The 25,564-nt window shown below is 47.3% G+C and overlaps 1 long non-coding RNA gene across 3 annotated transcripts; it reads left to right on the top strand.

The window, feature by feature from the left end:
- Positions 1–3,544: 3,544 nt before the first annotated feature.
- Positions 3,545–23,794, top strand: LOC134165434 (uncharacterized). Of its 3 annotated transcripts, none has more exons than XR_009965526.1 (4): positions 3,545–4,768; positions 5,697–5,839; positions 8,986–9,076; positions 9,464–11,366. It is a non-coding gene; the product is annotated as an uncharacterized LOC134165434 (long non-coding RNA). The 3 variants fall into 3 exon arrangements; XR_009965525.1 differs by lacking the exon at positions 9,464–11,366 and adding an exon at positions 22,865–23,794 and having other exon boundaries at positions 3,546–4,768; XR_009965524.1 differs by lacking the exon at positions 9,464–11,366 and adding an exon at positions 16,384–16,633 and having other exon boundaries at positions 3,549–4,768.
- Positions 23,795–25,564: the final 1,770 nt, after the last annotated feature.

Raw genomic sequence — 25,564 nt, 5'->3', positions numbered from 1 at the left:
CCAATTTTTTTTTTATTTTTTTATTTTTTATCTATTGGGCCTGCAAACTGTATTTTCATATGAAAAGATAGAGTTCGGGTATTCAGGTGTTCAAGCTAAGCATGCTAATAAAAAAGGCACTTTATGCTGGAGGGGACGGTAAAAGAATTTCTGCTAATTTGAAAAGAGAGGTTTGAATCTGTCCTGATTTCAGTCCCAAAGAGCCAAGATAAAACTGGGCAAGATAGCCTACTCATGATTTTATTTTCAGTTCATTATAGTTGCAGTTCTGATGCTATGAATTAGCTGCAAAGCCTGCTTGACCTGTGCGAGGAGAGTGTGCTTTCCCAGGCAGGTGTTATCTCTGTTAATGTGTCTAGCACAAGGTTTGCTTTCCTTTCTGGAAACCCCAAATTTATCAAAATTATCACAGGGAAATAATTTACTGGCAAAGGCCTCCTCTCCATTTCTATCCTCTCCGACCTCCTTTTGCTTTTGGTGCCTGTAAGCCCATGGATCTGATCCTGCCCCAGTGCCAGCAGTGCCCCAGCAAAAGGAACAGCAGCCAGCACTTGTGTAAGTGGAAGGGACGTGCATGCCTGCGATCACGCAGCACTGCAGCGATACCCTTCAGCCTGCCTGCCTGTCAGAGTGCCTTCCAGCCAAACAGACATACAGCTTCATAAAACAGGTGTTCTGCTCATATTAATCATTGGGGTTACTGCGAAGCATTCCCACAGTCTGTAAATATCCACACATCAGTAGCGTTGTCCCTGTAAAAGGATTACTTCTTTAATTAGGTCTATCATCCCCTTTTACAAACATTTCTCTAAGAGATACAGTGGTAAGAGCACCATACCGGCAAAGATAAACTGCCTTCTTTGAGAGAGCAACGTTCCTGCTATTGAGATGGGCCCTTTGCCCAGGTCCTTGTTTTGCCCCATGAAGCTGCTATTCAGGTACAGCAGGGCTGAGGGCGCCTTGTTCAAGCTCAGAAACTGTTTGTGAGGCTGTGGCAGACTTGGACTTTTCCGACTGGCACTGAGCAGAAAGAGATGCTTGTTTCCCCACTATCGGAGGGGGGGAAAAGGAGAAGGGGGCCAGTGCAGGTGGTGCTCCATCAGTAAAATGCTGTTGGAAGAAAAGCTTGCAGGTGCTGGCTCTGAAAATGGACGGGTGCTTCCTGGGCCCGGGGCAAGCTGAAGAGGACTGCCAAGGCCAGACAGAACCGCTCTGTTGCCTTAAGAGTGCATAAAAAAAGATGTTTCAATGCTGTCGTCGGATCTGGGTGGTTTGCCACAGAGGACAAAAAGTCTCCTGTAAAATTGGATTTAAATAGTCCTATCTCACTTGTGCTCTGGGTGACCAGATTCAATTGTGCCGGTGTCCCCTCTGCAGTATGATATCATAGCTTCAGAGGAAGGCTTTATTTAGAGGTCACATTAGTTTGTCCTGTGGATGTAATCATTTTTTGTGTCATGGACAATGTTTTACTGTGAAGATATGGGCCAGATGGCTCAGCCACTTGCAGTCCAGAGTTAAACAGGCTCTTTATTGTGGGTGAATAAACAGAACCTATTGTCCCCTGCTCGTGAAACTCTAGTGTCCACTGCCGGGTAAAGATGAAGTATGAAATTTTCACGGCTGAGGGAAGAATATGTAAAACAACAAGTAAAAGGGGTGTGGGCTTCCAAAACATATCCTCATTGTCTCTTCTGTTTTTTTTCTCCTAGTAAATATCCGTGAGGTATTTTCATGCCTTGCCATTGTCTAATGTTGCTAGGCACTCGTGTCCCCTCCATCCTCTGCCCCCTCACTGGCAAACATCTTCCACCACGACTGCACCCATGGCTGTGGGGTTCAGGAGCATCATGCCTTGGTTTCTTGCTTGTAGGTCCCTGTACAGGTGTGGTGCCTGGGCAGGTAGATCATTGCCAAGTCCATCTCTGGTAATTTATTGTTTTGTACCCCTGAAAGTTCTCCCTTGGCTGTGGCTCTCCCACGAGCTGGTAACACACAGAGCACTGGCCAGCAAGTGAAGAGGGAAAAAGGTGTTTTCCTCCAGACCAAAGAGGTAAAATTCATTTTTCTCCCCATTTTTCTCCCCCAGGCCTGGCAGAGTAATTCAGAGGTTTTTTTTCCTGAAGAAAACATACATTTTCTGTTTAAACTCACCCCATCCATAGTTTCCTGTATGGCAATGTCAGAAGTATTTCTTTCCTCTCTCTAATTGCAACCAAAGCCAACCTTGACTGGCAAGGAGAAAGTCCCTGACAGGTTTGGGTTCAGTCCAGACCTTCTCAGAGAGTCTGTCAGGCAACTATTTGACAGTATGCAAATGTATGCAAATGGGGGGACACTGGCCGAACACCTGCAGAAAGTGTCCATCCCCACTCCCTCTATGCTCTACCTCCTCCGCACGTGGGGCTTTGAAATGCTGCTTCGTCTCCCTCTGTCAGTTTATTATGCGTTCGTCAGCAGAACGTGGGGCTGGTGAAAACCGCGCTCTTTGTCCTGCCAGGCGGCAGAGCCCCATGTGGAAGGGCCAGTGCCAGGAATGGTGCGATGGCTTCCATCCAGCCCTTGTGAATCCTCCTTTCTGTCTTTTAGGACCTTCCCTTCAGCATCCCAACCCTTTTGGGGTTGCCCATGTCAAGGAAGGCCTTCTGTTTTCCTGGGAGTAAAGACATCATGTCGGTGGAGTCTCAGCCGAACAAAAAGGCTCTTTCTTGCCAGCAGCTGGAGTGCACGGCTGCGAGGGGCTGTGCATGCACCGCATGAAAACCTGTGACCGACTCCAGCCGGTGAGGGAGGGAGGGAGGGAGGGAGGAAGGAAGGAAGGAAGGAAGGAGAGACACCTAGAATAAAGCAAAGTTGCCAGCTGTGTACTGGTTGTCAAAGAGAAATGCTGGTTGCTGCAGCCATCAGGAGCAGCTGTGGGTCTCCTGTGTGCCCCCCATGGAGCAGACCCTAGAGTGGGATCTGGAGGTCTGGTGGGGTGGGGATGGAGGACACTGGGTGTTTTGGTTGCTTAAGTCTGCAGTGGGAAGGAGATGGAGAGAGGCATTTTGGAGTGCTCTTTAGAGAAGGCCTGCAAATTCAGGGAAATTTGGGACCTTCAGCCTGAATCTAGACCCTGGAAGGGAAAATCACTGGGTTTTGCAAACAGGCTTGTGGATCAAAGACATATATTCCTCACTAACTTTTAGTCAAAGGAAGGTGTGGACCCTTACAAGTCCTGCGTAACAGCCTCAGTTTTATACAGCTAAACACTCGAGGCTGTGGTGTCTGAGTGGTGGGTCTGTGGACTGCATAGAGATATGGCCCTCCAGCTCCCAGAGAGCTCACTGCTGAGACTGCACCACAACCCAAAACAGCTCTGACTGCTATTGGGGCAGCAGGCATCCTCCTCTGATCCATGGTCTCAATTAAAAATCCCTAGCCTGATGCCAGTGCTGGGCCTACCATGTGTATCTGACTCTATCAGGTGCAATTGCATGGCTATAAAGTCATAACCCATGGGTACTGGCCAAGTGGCAAACTGTGGCTAAACAACATGTTGTGCACCATAAGCCTAACTTCACACCACAGTGATGGCTAAGTCAGGGTTTTTGAGGCTGCCTGAAGAGAGCTGTGCCGGTGGAGGTAAGATCTGCACTTTGCTCAGTCGCTTGCATTAGGAGAAGCGAGGTCCTGCTGGATTTGAAACCGTGTGGTAAAATGTCAGTAAATATTTCAGAGCATGAGGCAGCGTTTAGACACCACAGCCATGTGTAATGCTGAGCTTTGAGGGTCAAAGGCCTGCCTTTGGACTGCCAAAATACAAGAACCACCCCTCAGATTTGGGATACTAATGGTTTTTGGAAACACAGGCAGGCTTCTGCTGAAAGCCAGGTGGACTTAAAGAGGTTGGTAATTGTTGTTAGGGCTTTTTCCTCTGCTGGGGATGAATACCAAATGAGCTGTTAACGCGGGGATGTGGATGGACAGTTAGTAGGGTGCCTATCAGAGCTTTCCTGGCACCAGCTTTGTCATCTTTTCCCCTGCAACAGGACGCTCAGAGGGACCCGCTGCAATTCTCACTGCACCGTATGGAAATCAGTTCACGTTTTCTCTGGAGAAAGAAAATAACTGCTTCTGCTTTCTGGTTCCTTTTTTTTTTTTTTTTGGCCTTTTTTTTTCTTTCTTTCTTTTTTCCCCTTACACTTTGGAGCCCAAGGTAGCTGCATTTAGCAGCTTTAATGTCCTTTCATTGCTGCTGCTTGCAGGGTTGTGGTCACTCAGGCAGCAGTAACTTTGAAAAAATGACCCGTCTACACCCAAACAATAACAGAATCCCCCTTTTTATGTTGGCAACGCCCACCGCTTTCTCTTCTCTTCAAGACTCCCCACGTAGACGCAACTGTTTGACCAGCCTTCTTCTGAACAACTTAATTAAGCAAAAGAAAAAGTGTCAGTTTCTGCCAACCCCACAAAAACAGAGCTGTGGGGGTAAAAAGGGGATGTGGCATCAGCCCGCATTCCTCAATGGGCTAATGAAGGGAGACCCTCGCTTTGCAGCGCTGTCAGGCATAGCCAGGGCTATCGTGACATACTGCTTCACCCACCACCCCAGACACGATGGGAGCCAGTGTGACCCGTGTCCCGTAGACACAGAGGTGCCCTGGGAAGCACCTCTGGCTTGGCAGAGGGGCACGTGTGTGCCTCTTCCCATTAGAGTCAGCCCAGGGGATCAAGCAGTTTTCCAAGCTGCATGAAAAGGGGAGCCCCTTTTTTCTGTCAGGGACAGGTGTGGGTTTAGCAGAGCAAACCACTCATGTTCCCACGACAGACAGAGGGTAGCTCTGAAATTCTGGAGCTCTGGAGGCTCCTGAATTTCCCTGCACCTGCATCACGAACCCAATGGGTGCATGTTGCATGCATGGATCTGAAAAACCTCCCATTCCCAAGCAAAAATGCCAGAAAGGGAAGATCATGAGGGGAGGTGTGGGGCAGTAGAGAAAGGAGATTGTGAGGGGATAGGAGAGGCGGCCATGAGGGGTGAGGGGAGGTCGCGAGGGAAGAACAGGGACAGCCATGGGGGAAAATCATGAAGGGAGAGGTGGGGTGGCTGTGAGGGGAGATCATGAGGTGAGAGCAGGGGCAGCCATGGACTGTGAGGGTTGGACATGAGGAGAGAGCTTGAGGGGAGATGAGGCATGTCCATGAGGGGTAGGGGCAGCAGCTATATCGTGTGGGACCACTGTGAAGGGGCAGATGAGGGGTGGCTGTGACTGGAGATCATGAGGGGAAGTCATGAAGGGCAGCCATGAGGGGAGACCGTTTTGCCCTTAGTGAAATGGTTTAGTGGTGGGCTTGACAGTCCTGACAACCTAACATTCGGTTCGGCTCGATGATCTTAAAGGGCTTTTCCAACCTAGTTGATTCTATGATTTATTTCTTTTCCTTCAGAAACCAGGTCTGCTCTGTGAGCACTGTAGCATCCTCTTCATAGGCTGGCAAGGCTGCACCTTACCCCAGCCAGCTGCTCTCTGTCTAAGGAAAGGGATGAAGCTCTTACTTACAAGTGCTTCAAGGGCTTAAGCTTTCACTGCTTTTTTTCTGAGGGAAAAAAGTTGCTCTTAACTGAGGAGGGAATGATGGAGCAGAACTGTCTCCCTGAGTTATGTTCTCCCCTTCTGCCTTTATCTCATTAAAAGAGCATAAATTCATTTTAGGCTACAGTTCTGCAAAGGTCGGGGGCTGCTCTGACTTTGCACAGCGCACCTACCACCTCTGAAATCAATGGGCTGGCTGTTCACCCGCACAAGTACAGTGCACATGTAGGTCTTTGAAGGACCACGGCTTTGTCTGGAAAAGAGTAAGGCTTGGGTTGTTTCTTTTCAGACAAACACCTTGTTTTGCTTGTGCATTGCCCTATTCTTTTCCACCCCAGCCACCTCTTTTCTTTAGTTGTACCTGGCAGGCAGGAGTCTGTGTACTTCTGAGCAGTCCTTTAGTCCTCAAACCAGACCAATAATTTTTAAAATAATAAAAATTATCCAAGGAAAATGGATCCCCAAGCCCTTAAATGCTCTGCTGTATTTTCTTTGGCCTCTAGCAGTCCTGATATACCCTCTCATTTAGGAATAAAGGAAACCAGCCATCAGAAGTTACATTCCCACAGCAGTATGATCTCTTGTAAACAAGGTGTTTTATCCTCTTTTGAATTCTGAGGTGGGAACAAATATAGCAAATGCTGGGGCATGCTTTGCTGGGGGAGACTGCAAACATGGGGGCAAAGCCCTGCTCCGGACATGAACCAGCACCAGCACAAACCTCAAATGCTGTCCTCAGCTGTGGCATCCTAAGGCCTGCAGAACTCCCTCACATTGGCAGATGCACACACACACACAAACATTCATGCATGCAAACACACACACATGCAAACACAAGTGTGGAGTAACTGATGGCATTGCAACTGCAGCGCTGGGGGCACTGCAACCCTGGCAAATAAAAGTGACTTTGGGGTGCAGTTGCATGCTGGGTTTACCTGATTACACAGCCACGAGGTGCAGCGGGAACTTTATACAGTGTGCACTGGTGCAGATAAGGCCGTTGTCCTGTGGAAAGAGTGGAGTCTGCCAGCGTGAGTTGAGCAGCTTTTCATGGCGTGACAAGCTTAAAGCAAAGGGGTGATTGCTCACCAGCATGCAGGCATTGCCTGTGAAATGACAACTGTTCCAATATTAAAGGGTAAAGAAGTGAGAAACCTTTATCTGCAGGCTCCGACTGTTTCATTCTCTTGACACAACGGTACAGGAGCGGCGGCCTTTATTGTGATTAATATCTGGGAAGCTTCTTAACAAGGCTTAGCTTGATAGGTGGCTCTTGTTGAAGGAAATTTATGGCCTGGTACTTCCTCAGTGAGACTTCCCACGTTGAATTGTGGAACATTACTGACCCTGATGCCCAACACGAGGGGGTGGGGATTTACACAGATGTCTGGTAACTGTGGAAGGTGCAAAAATCCAGAAGAACAACCTGCATTACATCCATTGGAAGCGGCTGGTTAACAGAGGTCAGGGGGAGGCCCGAGCCAGTGTGTGAGCCTCAGTGTTTTGGTGCAGTTTGTTTTTTGATTAGTGCAGTTCATGACCGGGCCATCCCACCTGAATAACAATCAGTGTGATTCACAGCGGGCCAGGAGAGAGCAGGGACGCCCGCCGCGCCGCCCATATGGAGCCCAGCCCTGGGAAGTGCAGAACCTTCCCAAACCCAGATGGTTCGGCTTGACGGCTTTGGCAAGGCACCAGCAATAACCTATGACGATATGAAATCATCAAGATCTCGACAACTCCCCCCTCTTTTTCCCCTGCTCACCCTCTCTCCCGCCTCCCTCCAACTGTATGTACAGAAACAAAGCCATATGGGAAAGGGAGCGCGGCTGCGGATTAATGAACATGCATGAAATGGAGATCGGCTGCCACTTAACGATGCAGTCATTAAAACTAGTGTCTGCATGCACTTTTCTCTTTTTAATTTTTTTTTTTATTGTGGGTTTTTTCTTTTTATCTGACACTATATTTGCCTTCATAAAGAAAAAGGGGAGCAGATGGGAGGGCAAGGCTGGGCTGCTGGTGGCAGGAGGTTTTGAACATTAGTCCTCCAGTGCAAGCAGAGGTAAAGCATTTGGGAGCAGTACAGAGAGCCAGAGCCTGAAGCCTCACTGCTGCTGTTTCTGCTGCTTGTGGGGGAAAATCTCCACTTGAGTTGACTACTTCCCTTTAACATAGCCTGGATTTCTCTGGGTAAATGAGATAACTGCAGTAAGCAGCAGCTGGAAGAGCCCAAGTGACACCTTAGTAAAAATTAAGTCCTGACTGCGCTGGTTCTGGGGAGGTGCTGGGTACTCAGAATGGGAAGAGTAGGCACAGTGCTGGGTAGGCCAAGGTTTATGAGTGCCTCCACAGGAGCCTGTGGGCAGGATTTGGTTTGCTGCCAGCAGGTAGGAGACCCTGTGGTGGGGGGACAGAGGAACCTTCTGATCAGCTGGTTTCAGAAAGACATCTAGACCTTGGAGCAGGAGGACTGGGGTTTAATAAACTAAGTGGCTCGAAGGAATGGGTAAGTTTTAGCTTAAACGGTGCTTGTTCCGGAGTGCTTATGAAAAAGGAGGAGAGGAAGCACTGCTGAGAAGTCACCAGCCTAAAGACGCCCTGCTCCGCCTCTTTCATTCACCTGCCCCCTCCCAAAGGGCACCGCTTTCTTCCCCCCCCTGCTCCCTCGTTGCTTGAAATTTCAGGCTCTGGATATTAGCAGTAAAGCTGAGACCTGTGCGTAGCCTGTGCTGGCTATGACTGTCCTTCAGGGTGAAGTGAAACATGTAAGAGGGATTTGGTATTTTCTAAATAATTCCTCCTCTCACAACAATTGAATTCATAATCCCAAGTTTCCAGGCATACAAGATGAGAGATGCTCGGCCAAAGAACTAGAAGAAATCATTTACACAAATAGCTTGTACAGTGTCCTTTGAACATTGTGCTCTAAATCTTTTTAGTCTCATGAGTATTCATAGTGTTTTTCAAATAATTTGAAAGCCATTTCTTAATGAAGGCTAGAATATCCCTTTTAAACTTCTAAGTGATGTTGTTTTTCTTTGATCACCTCTATACATTCCGTATTCCAGCACCTTTCTCTCTGCTGCATATTCATGTCCTCGGTATAATTTAAAGGCATACTTGCATGCTTGACAGTGATAAATAAAACTCATCCATCATATAGCAGAACCTCTGGGGAGAATTAAATATCCCGAGTTTCAGTGCTGTTACTGTCTGCATGATTATGAACCCAATCCAAAGCTCGTTGAACCAGTGGCAATAGTTAATGAGCTGGCAGAATATTTATTCTTGGTACAGAGAAAGGAAACCCATACAACTTATTTTTGGCAGTTACAGACAGCGGGATGCTGCAAAACCTTGCTGCTGACTGCCTGTCTTACTAACCAAAGATTGTGATTTCTTCCAGGTGCAATCTCAGTACATCTACAGAAGAGGATGGATGGAGAATCAGGTCTGTGCTCTGGCTCAGCGCACAGCCCACATTATTACTGTGAAAAGTGTGAAGTTTATTTACTTGTGGGATATAAACATTATGTTTTTGCATGCTTTTTGAGCACATGAAACCATGACAGCAGCTTGCTCCACCTCGTAAAACTGTGGTGAGAAGGTGGTGTGCCTCCTCTAGGAGACCCATGTGCTTGCCCTAGAGATGCTGCTGCTCCTGAAAAATACAACTATCAGACTATTTACCACCTGCCCTCCATTCCCCAGAAGCAATGCCGATACCAGCCCTCTCAGGAGCTTTCTGATGTGGCAAAGCAGCATTTGCTCTGTATTAGAGAGAGAAGCAAAGGAGAAAGAAACCTGCACCAGGCCTAAATGAGCACATCAGGTTAACTGGGATGGGGATGCAGGCTCACTTCAGTTTTGGTTCTCCCTTGCAGGCTGGTCCATGTGAAATCTGGGAGGGTGTAGGAGGGATTCCCAAGCCAGCCTTGGCACAGGCCAGCTGTGTGGTGAAGCACTGAGCACTGCTTGGCTGCTCAGCCCAAAACCCAGCTGGCTGTTTGCAGTCAGAGTTTATCTGGGGAGGAGTGAGGTACCAGTTTGAGATGGGTAAGGTTTTATGGACCTGTTTTCCCAGCCACTGAAATTACCCCAGCAACTAACTGCATGAGCAGAAGAAGGAGGCCTCAAAATCATGTTGGTGACTTGATGGTGGGATGCTGGGATGCTTTTTTCTCAGATCCCACCCATCCTCACATCCCAGTCTTGGTGGATGAAAGAGAAGAGAATGCTTCTCGGGGCAGGAAGTGGAGTGAAGCAACGCCATTAGCTGAGACAGGAAGGAAACACAGGGCAGGTTTTATCTCATCTTCTTCAGAGCTCCTGTGTCCTCTCATCCATCCTAAGGAAGGGTGGGTGTTTCTGCACCTCCCATAAGTGCAAAAAAGAGACAGGACACCTAGTTCAGGCCAGGCACTTAATTTTTGCATGGTTAAAAGCAGGTGTGATGACTGCCCAACCTTCATGGTTGTCTAGGGGAAGAGGCTGTGTGGGAAGGAGACCTTGTAGCTACTTAGCCAAGGCCTGAGGCAAAAGTGAAGGGCTGGAGAGGCTGAGACAGGACACAGGGGAGGGCACAGCACAAATGCATGTAGCTGTGCATTGCCAAGACACCAGCCAGAGGGCAGGTAGAGGCACAGTCACGTAAATCATAGCTGATGGGAAATTTACAGCTGACCAGTGAAAAAAGAAATGGCCTGACCTTTCACTTAAGGCTACAATGGCTGTGCTGCTGCTGGCCCCTTTCCCCTCCAGGCCACTGGAGAGCCAGTTGCTATAGCTGTGACATTCCCCCTGCAGTTGCCTGAGAAACATGCTGAAGCCCCTGGCTGACACCTCCCGCTCTCAGCATCCCCCCCTCTGGCACTCGAGATGCTTTATGTGCCGATCCCAGTGTCCGAAGGCGAAGGCGGAGGTTAAGACCTTGTCCTGTATTCTGTCCCTACTTAGCAGGATCCCTCTTCAAAGCTCTTACCCAGAGCAGGAGATGATCATGTTTAGTGACCTGTCACACTAGTACTTCAGGCTTTTGTTCTGGGAAATTGGTCTTCCTCTTTTCAAAGTGAGAGGATTTGGGCTGTGTCATTAGAGCCATCAGCCTGCCAACCTTAAGGGAGCAAGGAGTGAAAGCTGTTTCTCCATGAGCAGTGGAGGGTCTGAAATGTCTTACCTCCTTTGAAGCAGAGGTTCCCATCCCAGTGGCATTAAAGTGGCCCCAGGACAGAAGGCAGAGGGCTGCTGCTCACCCTGGGTGGTGGGTGACTGGGCAGAAAATTAGCTGCTCCCATATCTTCACTTTGTGCCTCCCTTATTTAGATGTGCCCTTGGCAGATTTTATGTGGAAGGCCAATGGAAGAAGGGCCAGGGATTTTAGACCTTCCCTGCTAGATAACATGTTTTAAAGGCACTGTGGCTTTTCCTCATTCCCAGAAGGAATATCAAAACAGACCCTGTAAAAAGCCACTGAACAAACTGTGGCATCTTGGTAAATTTTGCCATCCTGTGCCACAGAGGGTGCTATATTCTCTGTTAACCTAACGGCTGGAGTGGTGCATGGAAGAGGGTCTCCTCTGCTTGCTCGGTGTGGGAGATGGGCAGCTGCCATTTGTGTGGCTTTGCCTTCTCCTGCCATGGCCTGGACCTCACCAGCAATAGGTACTTCCTTGACATGATCATCTTCTTGGGGTTAGAGCTGGGTGGGTTGTACTCAGTGGGACGGTAAGAGGTGAGGGGAACGGTTGTATTTCTGCCATCTGCCTCCTAGGAGCAGTTACCATTTCTTAGTGCCAACTAAGCAGTTACCATTTCTTAGTGCCAACAGTGCACCACTGCTCACAGCTGTCTGGGGGAAAATAAGGTGTTTCTGAAATACCTTCTCCCTCCTGGCCTGTTTCGTCTCTTTTCCTTTTACAGCCAGTCTTTGGAGTATGAAGGTTTTTTTGTCAGCTGCACTCCCAGCTCTGGCTTAGCAACTGCCCTGGACTTCATCCAGGATCTGTGGTTGGGAACACTGAGGAGCAGGGATCTGGGTGGCCTAAGCCTGAGGATGTGGCCAGAGACATGGAGCAGGGCTCAGACAGGCCCCTCAAGGGGACAGAAGTACATGGAGGACAAGACTCCAAAGGAGTCACTCTGGGGGAGCTGATCATGGCCATGATTATTGGGTCTTTGGCCACCAATGTCACTGATATTGCTGTGTACTAACAGAAGATGTCTTTTCCTTTATTTTCTCAATTGATATCCTCGGGGAAGGGAGCTTGTGGGCCTAGGTAGCAAGTGAGCACAGCATGCTGGTCTCTCTTAGCATTTTTGGGATGGAGCTGGACTCTAGGCTCTGTGCTGTGAGGATAGCCTTGTATGCCGTGTGTTGAAGGCAAAACCTGCCTGAGGGCATCTTTGAAGCTTCAAAGTGTTTTCTTGGAGATTCATCCCATGTGAAGTTAGCTGGCGCTTGAATGAGCAGTTCTGCCAAGCTGCTGCTTCTCTCCCTGTGAGCTGCTTTGGCTCAGCATAGAGCACTGATATTTTAGGTTTCCTGTTATAATCTCACTGATGGTTTAGATACCTCAGTGATCTCAGTCTCATTGAGCATGACTCAATAGGTCCTAATCTTTTTTCTTCTCCTTATTTCTACGGAGGGTGCTGTTGGTGCTCTATGCCAACACAATCCAACTGCCACATCTGACGTAGTGCCACAACACTGCTGCTCTGCCAGCCAGTCACAGGGGAGTTTTGGAAGGAAGGCTTATAGCTGTGTTTCATGTTCAGACCAAAGGCTGAGCATGCTTTCACCTCATGACTGTGAAATAAGCTAGAATGGGATTTTATAGTCCTTTGGCTCCACTGCAGTAACCCTGCATGGTAAATTCAGGCAACTTGTTTCTCAGCGGAAGAGTGGACTTGCATTTAGGCTGAGGGTGCCTAACATGCCCATGGGGTGAACACCAGGGAAAGCAAGCCATGAAAAACTGTCAAAAATGAGTGGGGGTTCAACATGAAGAGTCTTGTCTAAGCGTTGAACATTGTGTATGCTCTCTCTTGATCTCCAGCCCAGACAAATTGAGACCAACTCTGGGTAAACAGGGCTGTTATCCCAGAGACACTAGGTCCAGCAGGGCCTGCTGCTCTTGGCCAGCCCGGTGGTGGAAGTGCCTGGAAACAGCTTTGGATGACGAGCTGGGTTCAGCAAAAAATTTTTTAACAAGTGAAGCAGGTTGAGCTCTGGCAATGTAAGGCACGGTCCTGCAGCTTTCAGCAGTAGGTTTCTGGGTGAAGAAGGAAACCTGGGGCTGGGGAAGGTGGCCCCGCATGTCCTCATTGGTGCCTCTCATGGCTTTGTAAAAGAAAGGGGACATGCCTGAACAGTGTGATGATGGCATGGGAGCCCTGGGAGGAGGGAGGAAGGGAAGCGCATGCCATGTCAGGTGTCACACTTGGGCCTGGCAGCATGTGACATCTCTCTGTGCTGGCAAAAATGGGTAGGTTGGGACAGCAGCTTTTTGTTGCAATCTGATTACAGCCTTTCTGTTCTTGCTGACCCTTTGCTGTGGGTTGGGTTTTTTTTATTGTTGTTTTGCTTTGTTGGGTTTTTGTGGATTTTTTTTTTACTTGAAGGAATTAAAAAATACAGCTTCCATGAATAAATATAACTCTTAGCTCCATCTTATTAACTAAAAGCAATTTAGTGCTAAATACAGTGAATGTTAACAAAAAGCCGAGAATAGAAAATTGTTTAAGTGGCCAAAGAAACTTTCTTCCATTGTGATGCAAGCCAAGCTATGCCAGCTATATGTAAATGTATGCAGTAGGCTCTGTGCATGTGTCCACTTTGAAGTTGCCATCTGAATTTAATTCTGCCTTTGTGATTAAATCAGGCCATTACGTTTAATCTCACTTAATAGTAAGAAACGCTCTTTGTTGTTTTCTATAGGCAACATATTCTGCCCCTAACATATACAGCTTGGCATTCACACTTTACTATTAATCCCCGATGGCTGATAATTGCTTCATCTCCAAGTTCTCTGTCCAATTCACAAGGGAACTGATTGCAACTATTCTTCCCCTATACATTAATGCACTGTTTTGGTCTTACTTCTTTGGCTCAGTGAACCCTATCAAGCTGTCCACATTTTCTGGGCATGTGGGCGTATTGTAAGTTGTTAAATTAAATTCTGCGCTGACCCCCTAAACACCAGAATCTATTAGCACTGCAAGTTAGCTGATTGACAAGTGGGGCTACTCTTCCACTCAAAAACCTGACATAGGAAAAAAACTCCCAACCCAGGCTAAATAAGGCTGAATATTTTGTTTCAAGTGAAAATCTGAGGTCTTCTGCCTGCTGTCTTTCTACTTACAATTTCATTACTGCAGCAGTAGCAATTGTATTATTAAGTGGTATTGTTTCATCGATCTTACATATGTCAGTCAGGAAATTTCTTTGGAAAAAAGACCAAGTGTTTGGAAGATGTCTTTATTTTCTTGAACGTGGAAGCCCACGCAGATTTTTTTTTTTCCAAGTATATTCGATTCAGAAAGCTAGGTTTTGGGGGGGGAGGGGTGGTCTGTTTTCTTTTTTTTTTTCTCCTTCCCAAGATGGCCCTAACTCATAATTACTGAATTAAGCCCAAGGAACCTCAGACTTTTTCCTTATTTTACCAAAAACACCTTGCACAGATTCCTGCAGGGAAACTGCTTGAAAGAGACACTCAGACTCCCCAGTACCAGCTGTTTGGGTTTCCTTTCATTTACCAAAAGCCTGTATTTAAACAGATCCATAGGCTTTTCCATCACGGAAGAAATAGACTGATATAGGGAAAACCGCACATAAACAGGGTCTTACTTATTTCCACCTCTAGTCATGTTATAATACCTTCCATAGCTGCTGAGCAGGGACTGCAACTGCATGTTATTAGATGCGTGACTGTCACAAGTTATTCATATTTAAAGTGTTGCAGTGGTGTACGGCATTTCTTCACTACGATTAGTTTCCATTGTGTTGACTGCATTAAAATAGATCTTCTTTAGTTGTCATTCGAAGTTTCTGAAGTACTGATTCAGGCCATGCGGACAGTGAGAAAATTGGAAGTTTAATAGCAATTGCTTTTTTTTTTTTAAAGCTCACTGGTATGGAAAAGCTGAAATCCATCATGCACCACAACAGAAGTTAACTGCTAACCAACATGGGTTTAAGGAACATGGCTGCATACTGTCACCTGTAGTCACAGAACCATAAAAAACCGAGGTGCAAAGGAACCTAGAGAGGTCTGTGGTCTGACTTCTTGCTGTAAGCAGGGATGAATTTGAAGTTATATCAGGATGATTTTGGTTCACTGCCCCTTGTCGTTTTGCTGCATGCCTCCCAGATGAATCTGGTTCTATCTTTTCTGTAGCATCCAGGTAGGCAGCAGGAAGCTGCTTATTAGTGTCTCCTCAGGCTTTGCTTCTCCAGGCTAAACAAATCCAGATCTCTGTTCCATAAGGATTCATTTAGCCTCTGGCCATATAAAAGCATCCACAAGCACTGAATGTGGCTTTGTCAGTCACAAGAGAGGCAAGTACCAGCCATATTCAGGTGCATGCAGCCCTGCCTCTTGCACACCATACATGGTCACCTTGCCACAGTTGAGGCATCTTCTAACCTTAGTGAGCTTCTTCATGGATGAAATGAAAACACTATTGCTGAATGCGAGCAAAGTGAAGGTGATAATGATGGGTAGATAGGACCAAACAGAAAATTTTGCTGCTCCTGTGAAAAATCCCTGTGTGCATTCACAGCTGGAGTTGGGGAGCCTCCCTGACCTCCTGTATGTACCCTTCCTAACCTTCATTCAGTGCAGGCTTTTTATTGTGAGCTAGCTACAAGATATTTTTCTGACCTGGCAGATGCTTCAATACTTACAACTGGTTCACAAGAGTGTGTGACACCTCAGGCCAGGAAGCCATCAGGTGGTGGTGGCTGATACCGGAAGGCTGCAGCACATCTTCTGCAAATACATCTAATCTGTTGTCTGCATTCTGAACTGGCTTCTCTGAAGGTACTGTCCTGAGCACAAGGTCTTGTCCTGTATTTTCACAATGGCCCCAGCTTAGGTTGACAGAAAGACTGTTTCCTGCTTCAGCACGAAGTCTGCAAATGACAACCCTGCTCTTCACGAGTTGGGGACAGTTCCTCTCTGCAGGTACATTTTCCATGTAGGCAGCAGAGCTCTCTCGGAGTTCCAGCTGAAACTGTGAAATTCATTCTCTTCTGGGCTTAGGTTTGCCTCAGACCTTCTCTTTCTCTGTGGCAAGTGAAAGCTTTTATGTTTCCCTTTGCCAGGACTTCTAGAAAGGACAAAGCCACTGTGACCCAGAGGGCCATAAATTTTTGTCTACATCAAGCACAAACAGAAGACGGTCTTTTTTTAAAATGTAGATGCAGCTCCAGAAGTTGTGTCTTGTATTTCTGGCATTGTCTTCCTGAATCTCCTATGATTCCTGCAGTTTAGAGCCAGCTACAGAGCGTATTTCCGTAATTAGGAGTACACATGTTCTTGGAGTTGAATGATTTATTCAGAGTGAACCTTCCCAGTGATTTTCATTAGTCCCTCCAAATCAGTGTCCCTAAAATGTTGCACAGATGCTTTTTATTTATTTCCTGTTTCAGCTGCCTCTTTTGCAAGTAGTTACATGACTTTTGTGAGGCATTTTAATTAATTAATTTACATTGCTAGGTTGCCTCACACTGCCTTTGACAAAACTCACTTTACTTACATTATAAAATGATGGTGTCCTGCTGCACATTGTAACCTTGCCACAGGCAAGGAAATGGCTACATGAGGACTGGAGGCTCTGCTCTTAAAGCAGGAATTTGACTCTGCAAGAGCAGAGGATTTTGTCCTGGTGGTTTGAAAGGGCCACTCTAAGGGAAACTGGCAGGGAATGAGATTACAGCTCTAATTAAAGGAACAGGAAAGAAACCTGCTAGTTTTGTCTAAGAAGTGATTTGTATTGCAATGAAGCCTTCAGAACTCCCACAGCCCCCAAATATAGAATGCTGTTTAATAAATCAATAACATGTTATTGAGTTATCCATCCATCCGTCCATCCATCTACCCATCCATCCAGGAAGTTATGTAACTTTATTGGCATTTTCTCTAAACTGTGCCACAGAATTAGACTTACATTTACTTTGGATCAGACAGAGCATCAGAGCTAGCCGGGGAAGGCTGGCTTAATTTTCAAGTTGTTTTTCCATTTCCATTAGAAATTATTCAGGTTAAATATCAACAAGAAGCAGTGTGGGTGCTGGTGATTTGAGAGAGACACACACAAAATCAATATAGAGGTTTGTTTCAAAAACAGCCACAGAAAGTTGCTCCATGTGCTTTTAGTTCGACCAAACTCAGAAAGCTTACAATGAAGAGTGTATCCAGCAGCAAAACTGGTAGCGATAGAGTCCCAAATAAATTTAAAATTAATCATATTTATCCTTCCTGTGTTTAAAGACTAATTTAGGTTTTGAACATCTCCCAGGCTGCCTAGCAATTGCTTTGGGTTTGTTCTTAGAATGAAAGAGGAGACTGATGGCAATCCCTGGCCCAAGCCATTTCATATGTCTCCTTTAAGTACTTGTTACCCACTGCCTCACTTGTAGGAATACAGAAAAAAATGCGCTAATTTTAAAAGGACTTTGAAATCCCTGTGTACAAAGTATGCAACAATTTCATCTTGCTGCTCTCTTCTTGTCAAATGTTTGAAACATTTTCGTAATAAAAAGCATTGGTAATTCCATTGTGAAAGTGGAGAAATGAGAACCGTAACAAATAGAGCCTGTTGAGGCAGAAACGGCTGAGATGACCTGAGCAGCAGCGTGACTGCAAGAAAGAGGCTTCTAGTAAGTTGGGCTTTGAAGAGCTGCTTTGCATTTCACATTCAGAGACTGTGTTCCTGGAGTCTTTTACTCCTACTGCAGCAAGATCAGTTCCAAAGACCTTTTATTCCTAGAAGTACTGTAAATGTGTGCACAATTCTGAAAGCACATGGAGCTTTCCGAGTGCCCAGTGATGTCCTGCCCATACCAATGGTGCCGGCAAGCATGCCCAGGCAGGTGGTGAATGCTTGGCAAGCCCTTCCCTGAAGTTGTTCAAGCTGCCCAACCTGTATCTTGGATCCTGCCGCCACCCAAGTTGTACAGTAACCACCTGGACTAGCCTTGAAGCTTCATTCACGCAGCAAAGTCACTGGTTCTTTTTCACAAATGCTGGCCACACCAGCAGGGAGGGGATGGGACCGACATCCTGATTTATTTGGTCTCCAAGCTGTTCTTGGAGGATGTATCCTTTCTCTCCAGGACTCTGGTACAAGCTTTATTTAGCCTCACAGATTCAGGCGCAGACGCGCACCATGCTCCCTCTAGCACCTCACAGCCACAAGTTACCCACATGCTCTGCCTGATGAGGGCAAAGCTGATTACAGGGTGCCTGGGGACTGACTAAAATAAGGCACTGCACCTTTAGCAGTTAAATATTATTAATGTTTATTATATAATTATTACATGTTACAGAGTTCAGACCCGCAAGCCAGCTGCTCACAGAGGACGGGATGTGTGAGTAGCAGTGGGGTGGTTTTCTCTGCTGTGACTGCGCAATTCCCGTTGCTGGCGAGGCGCTGCGGAGTTACACCCCCCACGGGGAAGCTGAAGCACGCTCGGAGCACCGGGGCAGCCCGCCGGAGCGCCACCAGCACCCCAAGGCCGCTCTTCCCGGCGAGCCCAGCCGGTGCGCTAGGGCCAGGCAGCAGAGGGAGCGCGGGGCTTGGCGCTGCCAGCCCTTTAAACCCGGCGCTGCCGCTCCGCGCTGGCCAATGGGAGGGCGGGCGCGGCGAAGAGCGGGGTGCCCATTGGCTGTGGCCTGCGGCGGGCGCGGCGTTCGGGGCGGTCGGAGGGGTGCCGAGTGGTGGTGGCGGCTTGCGTTCTGCGCCCCCGGGGTTTTGGCCAGGCTTCCCTTCCCCCTGTCCTACTCTCCGGCCTTTGCTTTCCACCGTGTTTCGGTCCATTGAGCCGTGGGGAGGGCAGGTAGGAGCCCCCCTGGGAGGGCGGCTCACCAGGCAGAGGGTGTATTGAGGTCTCCCCTTGCTTCTTGTCCCTGTGCAGAACCCACTGTTGCGAGGAAGCAGGCGGAAGGAGAGTGCAAAGGTAGCACAGGGGTACGAATGTACCGGCAGGTCAACGGTAGATGTGTACAGGCAGTGAGAGCCCGTAGTTGCTCTAGTACACAGTGCCTAAGTGAAATGAGGTCCAGACGTGCTACAGGCAAGGTTTTTCAGTATGCAGGCAGGTTTTGAAGGACTCTTCTCTATGCTTCTGACAGTTTAAGCAAATGGGGGATCATTTCATGTCCAGCAATGGTTTGGGCTCATAACATAGAAAGTCTTTCTGAGAAGCAAAGGTGTTGCTGGTGGGGCTGAGAAAAGAGCTTCTAATGAATCTTGAAAAACACATGGGTGAGACTGTATCTCTCAGGGCACTCTTCAGCATCCCTTTGCTACTTCCAAAACTCCCTCATGCTCTGCCAAACGGTAAATTGGAGATTCTTCCCTCAGAAGCACTTTCTTTGCGCTCAGTGGTTTTTTTTATTGCTGGTTGCAGTGGCAAGATCCATGAACAGAAACTTTGCTCGCACTGTGAGTAGGCAGAGGGAGTTGTGCTTCCAGGGTTCAGAGCTTGTTTTGAGAGCAGTAGCATACCCTACATTCTCCTGGGGCTCACCACCAAAACCTGTGCAGAAATTCACTGCAGAGGAAAAAGAAACTCCAAAGCATCCTGCAGACAGTAGAAAATACAAGGAGAATCTCTTCAAGAAGATGCTGTGACTGCAGTTCCCAAGGATGCTCTTTTTCTGAGCAAACTGTCCATTGTGTGTGCAAACTTTCCTTTGGCCAAAGCAGAAGGGCTTTGGGATAGGTGAGGACCTAATAGGGAACCAACTTGTCCCTTCAGGAGTCCCTGGCCAGAGGAAGTGTCAGGACCTGTGGTGAAATGAGATACTTTTCCTCCTTGTAGCAAGTGAAGCCAGAGAGCGGGTGAGGACTAAGCTCATCAGGCTTTCTTCATCTTCTTTTCCCATGTCTCTGTTTCACACCCTGCTCACAATCATTTCTCTGGTGACAGCACCCTGAGGGTCCCAGGCAGGGAGAGGAGTCCCTTTGCTGTGGGATAGAAAATCTGGGCATGCACACATGATTTTGCCTTCTCCTCCTCTGAGAGAATTACAGGAGCACATATACTGCTTAATATACTGCACCAGGCTCAAAGCTGAAAAATTACTGCTTAGACTTCTGTTCCATCACAGGGTTTTGTTTTTATTTTCTCCTAGAAGGGTATTTTTCATCACTGGAAGAAAAATTCATTAAAATCCAGAAGGTTTGTGTTATTGTTGCAAGAGTTCAATCCTGGTCGCCACCATCCCTCCCCCTTCTTTGCATTTCCCAGATCCCCAGGAGGAAAAGAAAGAATGAATGAAAGAAAGAAAAACCCTCCAAAAGAAAGCAGGGGTCTCCTCTCAAACTCTCACGCTTGCAGGCTAGCTCCTGGCACGCTTATAGGCATGGCACACAGCCTCTTCTGTCGGCACAGACTTGGCAAACCTGGGCCAGAGCTGGCCTTTCTTATTGTGTTCAAGTCACCTTCTTGATTACAGCAAAAAAAAGGCGTTTGTGGTGGGTGACTGAATTGGCCACCCTACTAGACAGAAGGCAGAAGGAGAAAAAACAGGAAAGAAACAGGCAAATTAGTGTTTCGTGGAGAGGGGAGAACAACACCCAGGGAGGAAGCGATACCGGCTGCCTCCTATTTATAAGTCAGCTCTTGCCTGGTGTTCTCTGGATGCTCATAAAGCTGTGATACAGCCTGGCTGCCCTGCTCCCTCCCCAGTGGGTCCTGCTGGGACCACCATGGGGGATGTGGCACCTGCACCTCTGTGGATATTGCACACACACACAGTCCTAATGTAATACATAAGTTTAAGCCTTTCTTTTATGCTGTGTTGGGGAAGAGGTGGGAATTAAGCATGTCACCAGGACAAGCGTGTACCTGAGCTAACACACTCTGTGGGGTTAGTAAAGAGGGTGATGTATGTGGTAGCTGTGGCAAATTCTTGCTTTTCTTTTGTTTTCATACTAATAATCCATTTTCAAAACACAGGCAGTTAAATATAGTAACTATGCAAAGGATGGATTGAAAGGATTGAAAGTCATTTCTAATTGAAACACACTTAATGTTTCTGTTAAAATGTGGCCACTCAAAAAACAAAATCAAATCTCAGTAGCAAATAATTTGGTTGAGTGAACATGTATATTTTGCTGGAGACATCAGTAGCTTCTTGGGATGCTTCAGTAAAAACTACATAATAATAATAGAATAATAGAAGTACAAGTATATTACTTTGTAGGAGTTGGCTGTACTCTGTTAACCCAAAACGCGTTAATGAAAAATGCATAGTTACCCGCAGTTTTAACTCACTGAAAATAAATGAGAGGAAAAAAGTTACGTTTTTTTTTTTTTCTTTGTCAAACAACTTGAAATAGGCAATTGAATGCCCAGTTTAAGGGCGTTACATGATAGAAGGTGCATGCAAAATAGTATCTAGTCCTTCACAAGATAAAGTCATGCCAGCAAGCAGTGAAATCACATGTGCTGATGTATAAAACCTCTTTGAAAGCCTTGGCTTTCCTCACGAGAGCAAGAAATATTCTTGGAGGCTTTCTGGAGTCAGCAGCCAAAGCCAAACACTATGGAGGGCTTACACCGATACAATCCAAAAGGACAATTTGCTTGGAAGCCTGTGGCTAATTTCAAACACAATGCCCAATGTCATGGTCAGTTGTGCTGCAGAAAGTTGGCAGCTTGGCTCAGCCTCTCCCTGGGCCCGAAAAGATGCGAGTGTTTCTGGCTGAAGCCGCACTGCTTATTGGATGTCCCAGACAGCTTCAAACGAGCCCTTTCATAGCGACACACGGCCAAGTGCGGGCAAAGAAACAAGGCGGGAAACAAAGGTGGCTCTGAAGTCATTTCCCTGTGCTGAAGCCAGCCATCCGGTTTTGCTCCTTCCCCATTGAGGGGGCAGAAAGCGGCAGGAAGAGCAGGGCTGAAAGGGAACAAACCAGCCGAATGGGCTGGTGGGGAGGCAGCCAGGGCTGGGGCCACACCGGGCAGAACTCCCATTCTCCCTGCCCAGAAAGGGATGAATGATTAATTATAGGCATCCAAAAGGTAATATATGTGGTGGGCGGGTGTCATGCAGCCAAGTTCCTAGAGCACCTGCGAAAACAGGAGGCAACGGGAGACAAAGCTGCTCTCCCCCTTTATGGAGAGCACAGAGGGGTACTGTTCCCCCTTCACCTGGTCTGCTTTCTGCTGGCACAACCTCCTTGCAGCACAGCTGATTTCTATGTCCGCTTGCTATATGTAGGAAGCAAAATCCCCCTGTTTACAGAGAAATGAAACTGGGTGATCCCAGATGCCAAAAGGGAATGGGGGGTGTCTGGCATCCGGTCCTGAGACCAGAGGATGCAAATCTAAGATGTCACCTCTCTTCAGCTTTGCGTAGCCTGACAGCCAGTGCACAAGGCCACTGCATACACAGGTAGTAAAGACGGGGTTTTCAGAGTAACCTGAAGAGAATTAGCCACAGATCCCACTGTAATTAAGCAGAGACTGGCTCTTTGACTCCCTTAAGCACCTTTGAAAATCCCAACCTGCCCTAAGGATTCAGCAAAGCACAGAAGAACCAGCTAAACTGAAATATAAGTTGCATATGGTAAGGAGTAAAGTGCCTGGCTACCCCTAAATCAGGATAAAAGCCATTTCTTTGATTGTTTGGTTTTGACAGCAAGATAGTAAATTCGAAAAATATGATTTAATAACCATCTGAGTCCTTTCACTACATCCCGTCATTCCACTGCTTTTCCAGTTCCCAGCCCACTTCCCACTCCTGCCCTCCTCCTGGGACAGAGATGTGCCTTTTTATTGTCTCAGCAAAGTTCATGTTTGCTTAAATTTGGGAGAAGCCATGAGACAAACCTTTGCCACCAGTGAGCTTAAGGACTGACCACCACTGTCACAGCTCCAGCCTGGTGTGGAGTGAATGCCTGAGGAAGGGGGAAGTTGAAACCCTGTTTTCTGTGCTGTGTGGCTTGTGTTCCTAACCTGCACTGCAGTGCTGACCGTGTGGGATTCCTGTCACTTTAGGCAAAGCAATCGTTTCAGCAGTAGCTCTTTGACTATGTTTTTTTCCTTTCAGGATTCCCCTAGTGCTGGAGGGTGATGCTTAAACACGTGGCTTTGGGTCCAGATCTGTGGTGCTGCACAGGCATCGCTTCATCATGAGGCAAAGGTGTAGGTGGCTTAGGTGGCCAGAGTGGACAGCAAGACAGCTGTGTGAGACCTAAAGGCTGCCTGCAACAGGAAGTCGATGCAGTGAAAGGAATTCACACGAGAGACTGGTGCTGCACATTGCATCTCCGATTATGTGTGAGGCTCCCAGTAGAGACAGTGCTTGCAAATTAACTTAATGAAGAACTTCAGGTCCTTGAGACACTGTTAAGTAGAATTTAGCTATCTAAGTTGCTTAGGTTTTGCATGCTGAGTGGAATGATGCCCTATACATCTGTCACATACCCAATCATTTGGTAGCATGGGGAAGTGAAACCCTGTTGAGAATCCCACTGGAGGAATAATGTGGGGAAGCAAGGCAGACACCACAGCCTTTGCCTCATAAAACAGACAATAAAATTATTTCCTGTTTGGTGAGGAAGATTGGCAGAACAGGAAAAGTAAACACACCAAATAGTGGGAATGATCAGCCTCAGGTTGCTGCAAAGAACACTGTAATAGTTTCCTTGTTATAATTTCCCTCATGCTTTTTCCATTAGCCAACCTGTTAGTGCTTGTAGAGGTGCAGTGTCCTCACAGCAAGACCAGGGTACATTTAGCTACAAAAGATGCTGCTGTTACGGAAAAGTTGCTTATCCATCCTGGCCTGGACAAACCTGCCTTCACCAAGCACATGCTGCCAAAGAAGCCTTTGAAGAAAGCAAGCTGAGACATCAGTACAGCCAGCAAGCCTGACTTATTTCTTTGCACGTAAAGCTGTGCAAAACAGATCTCACTCACAAACATCTTCAAATAATCATCTCAAAAACTGAAATAAAACTTACTCTGAACTTTTAAAGTAATTTTATTCCTTGGGTGGGTGTATAAAGAGAACATATAGGTTCAGGGAGAGGAGGCATGCAAAACCCTGGCATGGCACAGACCTTGTGGTAGCATTGGCACCCTCCCCAGGCTCTCCCTGTGTGTTGCCTGTGCCTGTGTGGTGACATGAGAGCCACACACATGGGCTGATGGTATCACAGGACAGGACTGAACCCTCCACTGTACGGTGCCAGGGCTCAAGCACAACAGATGTTGTATGCTAATGCTGGGACAGCAGTCCCTCAGGGCAGACACAGCTGCTGTAGGGGCTCCCTGGTGGCACGCTGTGAAAGACCCTTGCATGTGGAGTGGTACGATGGCCATGTCCTCCTTTGCTGCCGGTGGATCCCCTCTCACAGACAGTGTGCGGGAGCTTGCTGAAGCGAGCAGGGTGCTCTTGCAGCTTGCTTTTTCCAGATGGTTGATGCACACAGTGAACAATGGCCAGGACACCATGGCAGGGTGCCCTGCCAAAACCTCCCCCTGCATACAGAGCAGTGCACAGCCCATAATTAGCGGCCTTGCTCATGTCAAGCTGAGACCGTTCCCATAAAGATGAATCCCCTCCCTGTTGCTCTGAGGGGGGATGTTCAGCCAAGGGTGGGCCGGATGGTCCCAGGATGGGAGGCTATGGGGATTAGTTCACAGTCTAGCCCACCTTGCATGAGGCTTTGTGAAGATAAACAGAACAATTTTGTTTCCTTAAAAAGCAAACCTGGAAGAAGCATGTTTTGGCCTCTTAATAGAGGTGTCTGGAATATTGGGCGTTCTGGATGTGCGTGTGTGCACATGTGAGTGGGGAACAAAAAATACAAATGAAAGGTCTCTAACTTTGCTGCCTTTGCATGATGACACACATGGCACCCGTACTCACACTGTTTCTAATCTAGTTTTTTCATCTACACCCAATTTGAAAGTACTAAAATGGCATTAAAGGTATCAGTGTCAAAATGTTCACTTGCTCCTTGCATGCTTAGCTTCCCAGAGCTACCTGTGCTCTGGGATACACAGCGTCTTCTGAGAAAAGGCTGCGTGGAGTTCTCACAGCAACCTTCCAGTATCTGAAGGGGGCCTACAAGGATGCTGGAGAGAGACTCTTCATCAGGAACTGCAGTGACAGGATGAGGGGTAATGGCTTCAAACTTAAACAGGGGAGATTTAGGCTAGATATGAGGAAGAAATTCTTTACTGTGAGGGTGGTGAGGCACTAGAACAGGTTGCCCTAGGACCTTGTGAATGCTCCATCCCTGGCAGTGTTCAAAGCCAGGCTGGGCAGGACTTTGAGCAACCTGGTCTAGTGGAAAGTGTCCCTGCCCATGGCTGAGGGATTGGAACTAGGTGATCTTAAGGTCCTTTCCAGCCCAAAACATTTTATGATTCTACGATTCTTCACCTCACATGGTCAGATTGTGCCCAGACAACAGAGGTAGGCAAAGAAAGTAAGGGATAATTTTCACCAGTAACCTTGAAGTCAGGTCTTTGGCTGGACCCAGCCTTTGCCATGACCTCAAGCAGCACCCCAGCTTTGAGCTCACTGCTGAAAATTCATGCTGGAGGAAATGAGACAAGCATTTAGTTGGGCTGAGGACACCAGGTCATTCCTTGCCCTTGTCCTTCTGGGCATGCCACTGATGAGAAGCAAAAGCACGGACACTAGAATTGAAGTCTCAGTGACAAAATCCACCTGCCCTCCAGGCGCCGGAGTGGTGCTTGTTCCAGTGCAGAAACATCCATGGTTTCTATGAAA

This window comes from Pezoporus occidentalis, unplaced genomic scaffold (genome assembly GCF_034315485.1).
Source record: "Pezoporus occidentalis ecotype Australia unplaced genomic scaffold, CSIRO_AGI_Poc_V1 ctg24, whole genome shotgun sequence".
In the NCBI taxonomy this organism is placed as follows: domain Eukaryota; kingdom Metazoa; phylum Chordata; class Aves; order Psittaciformes; family Psittacidae; genus Pezoporus; species Pezoporus occidentalis.
The sequence above is the reverse complement of the archived record's forward strand: the minus strand, read 5'-3'. Positions and strand labels throughout refer to the sequence as shown.